General features: G+C 44.0%; 1 pseudogene; it reads left to right on the forward strand.

Moving 5' to 3' along the window:
* Positions 1 to 417: 417 nt before the first annotated feature.
* Positions 418 to 792, forward strand: LOC149146119 (10 kDa chaperonin, mitochondrial pseudogene; annotated as a pseudogene).
* The last annotated feature ends 3,316 nt before the right edge of the window (positions 793 to 4,108 follow it).

Genomic DNA, 4,108 nt, shown 5'->3' on the forward strand with positions numbered 1-4,108 from the left:
CAATGGTAATGTAATATATGCCCATTAAAGTTCATATATAATGGAACCAAAACATATGATGTACGTGAAGCACACGTTACCATACAATGAAGCACGCAGGCGTGCTTAAATTAAATTCGTAGGCAAATGTCCCGGAGTCACAGAGTCGTCCACGCAGTTGTGCCACTCTGATGCCCGCGATGCTGTTGGAAGCATTCGAACCGTTGTAGCAGAGGTGATGATTTCCCATGGGAGAGGAGCAGCGGTGCGTGGTCTCTTAAGATCGTGCAGTGGCAGGGCTTCTTCCGTCGGGAGCTCGGCCTCTTTTGGATGCGCCTTGTCTCGTTTAGCCACACAAAAGTCAATGAACAACAATGGCGTTCGAATGCAAGTCTCCACAGACGCCGAATGTTGTGCGCTGCCTGTGTGAAAGTGGAGGCAGAAGGATTTTGCAATTGCAGGGTCTCTATATAAAAGGCCTCTGGCTATAAGGGTTTCTTCCCTTACAGTATCAAACCAATGGCGAAGAAGCTTATCCCCTTGCTTAACAGGGTTTTGATAGAGAAAGTTGTTGCTCCGAGCAAGACCGCTGGTGGCATTTTGCTTCCGGAGAGCACTGGCAAGTTGAACTCAGGAAAGGTCATATCAGTTGGGCCTGGTTTTCATAGCAAGGGTGGAAACACTATTCCTGTTAGTGTCAAGGAGGGTGACCATGTTCTTCTTCCTGAATATGGTGGCACAGAAGTAAAACTTGTAGAAAAAGAGTACCACTTGTATCGAGAGGATGATATTCTTGGGATTTTGCAGGATTGAGTTTTATTTTTTTTGCCTACAGGAAAACCGTAGCGAGAATAACCGTGTTAGGACAACACTTTTGTTATGAAGTGTTTATGGACAAGTAGGACAGCATGGATAGCGCTGGACTGTATGGACAGTATGGACAGCGCTGGACAGTGTGGAAAAAATGGAGGGGGCAGCTACCATGTCAGGAGCAGCTAATTATATGGAGGAGCAGCTCAGCTATATGAAGAGTAGACTAGGGAGTTACAAGGGCAGACTGGAATGCCAAAAATGGAGCTAGCTCTGATACCATGACAGGCCAGGCAGTAACTCCACAAAGCAAAAATTGATTCATGTATTATTCCATCAGGTAGGTCTTTGTTATATACAATAGGGAGAGACTGTTCAATTCATCTCCCGATGACTGTTCACATTTCTGATTTAATTATTTACATAAATTCACCCAATCATGAGGATTAGGTGTCAACAGTTTCTAAATACAAATGTATATTATTTCAAATCTGCCATAGGGCCATTTAGTGGGATTTTCAACGTTTTAATGTATTTTTGAAATGTAAAGGGAATCCACAAAATAGGTAGGATTTCGGGAGGACTGAAGGCGGGAAATGGTTTGGGCCGGACTCTGCCCAAGCCCATACGTTGGCTGCCACGTGTCTAGGCTAGGGAGAGAGAAAACCACCCTCATTGGGCGGTTAACTCCAGTACGAAAGGGCCGCCCGTGATCACATATGGACCGTTGGATCGGGGATCTCGTAGACTGACGATGCAGATTGCACTAGTGCCCAAAGGCAGACCCGATAGGAAAATAAAGCGGATTTGAGGACTTTTGAAGTCTGATGAACAGTGTTCTCTGCGGATTTTTCCCATGTTTAGTGTACTTTCATGTGTAAATGAGAATGCCAAAATTTGGGGATTTCAAAGGCCCGATGCACTCATCCGTTACAGTACAGATGGCCACCATCCAAGAGGGCATTAGCAATGATTGTTAAATGCTCCAGAAGGAAGATGAATGGACAGTGGCCGGAAGAAAGAGAGCCTGAGAGGGAAAATGAACCGACAACGCTGATTTACCTTAAAAAGCCACAAAATCACAGTTGTTGGGGCTGGCTAGGGTTTATTGCTAAAAGTGAAGCCAAAGCAGGAAGCTAAGGTGAAAGGGCAGCAACAAAAGCAAGCAGCGCAAAAAGAAAAAGCTGAAGCGCACGCAGCCGAGGGAGTCACTTAGAAGTCAAGTGAAAAGCCAAGAGAGATGTGAGCTGAAGAGCCAGAGCCAGAGCCAAGAGCTAGAACCAAGAGCCAGAGTCAGAGCCAAGAACCAGAACCAAGAGCCAGAGTCAGAGCCAAGAGCCAGAACAAAGAGCGAAGAGCCAGAGTGAAGAACCAGAGCCCAGAGCCAGAGCTTCAGGAGCCAAGGGATAACATGGTGTTTGAACCCACTGTTTCTGTGTAAAATAGTAGGAGTTGAGCCAAGAGATTGTAAAAGGACCTACCATAATCCCAGAGAGCCTAGTCAAGTTGACTAGAGCTCACGAAGACGTAGCTCAAGAGTTGTGGGTGAAGTCCTAATTAATATTGCTATTCATGTGTCTGTATTATTGCTGCCTTGTCTCTGCTACATTATTTACTGTTATATGTATTTACGTATCAGTCAAGCACACTTACATATCAACACAAACAACATATTTTAAAGCATATAACCAGTTAAAAACAAATATTAGCATACACCTTTATTTTCAAGCATATTATCGATTCCGCATTGATTAATCAATAAGAATTGGGAACATTTAAGCTTTGGAAGTGGGAGAGGTCCTTGTAAGTTAGACAAGGAGCCTAAGTGCCCCATTTTCAGATCAGTAGACTAGGAGGTTTTGGATTTGATGTTGTCTCATCATGAGTGAATACAGGTACAGGTACACCAACAAACATGTCAAGGCGACGAACGGGATGAACGAAGGGAGCACATACAGATGGATAGGTTCAAAAATGGATGAACAAGCGAAGCATTCGAAGCGGACGAACATGACGAACATGCACCTTCATGCACAAGTGAGCCTGTCAAACCTTCCAACATGAAAGCAATGAACAACATGCTAAAGCTTCATCAAGTGAACCAAGGACCATCAATGACTTTGCACACTTCTCTAAGCGGAGGTTAAGCTATGGTACACCATGAAGACATCCATCACTCAACAACACTCTAGCTCGACATGCACTCCAACAGTAGCACGAATGTACCAGCAATTTCATGTCAAGTCATGTCGAGTCAAGTCATGAGTCATGTTGCCCACATCTCTACTATGGGCTTGTTGTCAATCAATGTGATGTAACGTGGAAGTCCAAGAGACCCACTTGTTGAACATAGAGTCATGTAAGTTGGAAAGTCATGGAATTCGAATGGTCATGAGGGTAGTCGAACAACCACAAGGGTCAGTTTCACCCTTGGCTATAAATACCCCCCTCATTTGTACATGAAAGGACTTTTCACCTCAGCTCCTCCCACATAGCCAAGAGAGTCTGTAATATTTTCTTTGAGGAGTAAGTAGTGGCTCCAACACCCTGCTGACGGGGTTAGTGATGTATGGTGTAACGTTGTGTCTTAGAACTTTCACTTAATTTAGAAGCTTGTTGATAGGCCAACACGTTTTCACACATGTATTGTATTTGTTGTAAGACTGATCTTTAACACTTGTAATGCATGTTTCTTTAACCATGTGTTCTACATCTGAACTGATTCATTTGTTGTAATGCATAATCTATTAATGGAAATGTGTTTTATATGTTGTTAATGTTGTCCCGTCTGTGTCAACTACTCTGTCGGACATTAGATAGACCTTTCACATGAACCTTGCTGTAAAAATCATTGCATCATCTGGGACTGATCCATGAGTGTTGTACGTGTTATCTTACCTTGTATGTTGTGACTGCCGCATCCGAGTGGACTGCTCCACTGGAAGCTATGTATGTCCTTTGTGTTGTGTGTTCCTAGCCAAGTTGGGATTGATCCCTTTCAACCTGGAACTCACCTTCACCTTTTCCCCTCACAGTGAAAGAACCATTGACACAAGTACACTTACACTCACCAGGCATGTGAACCTCACTTCTCGAAGACAAAGCGAACCACTCTCCTATGTTGACAAGCAAGAGTTGAGGCAAATCCTTAAGACAATGGCAATTGGGCCATCATACCAGATAGGACTCCCACACCAAATGGTGTGAGGTTTAGTTGGGAGTACATACCAGGGTAATCCCTTGAATGTTGGCGGGTCGAGCACCATCAACATTTCTGGCATTAGAAGGAGGGAAATTAGTTGTACATGGCTGAAATTCC

Source organism: Pinus tabuliformis, chromosome X (assembly GCF_031772625.1).
Source record: "Pinus tabuliformis cultivar Carrire ecotype Pingquan chromosome X, CPIR1, whole genome shotgun sequence".
In the NCBI taxonomy this organism is placed as follows: domain Eukaryota; kingdom Viridiplantae; phylum Streptophyta; class Pinopsida; order Pinales; family Pinaceae; genus Pinus; species Pinus tabuliformis.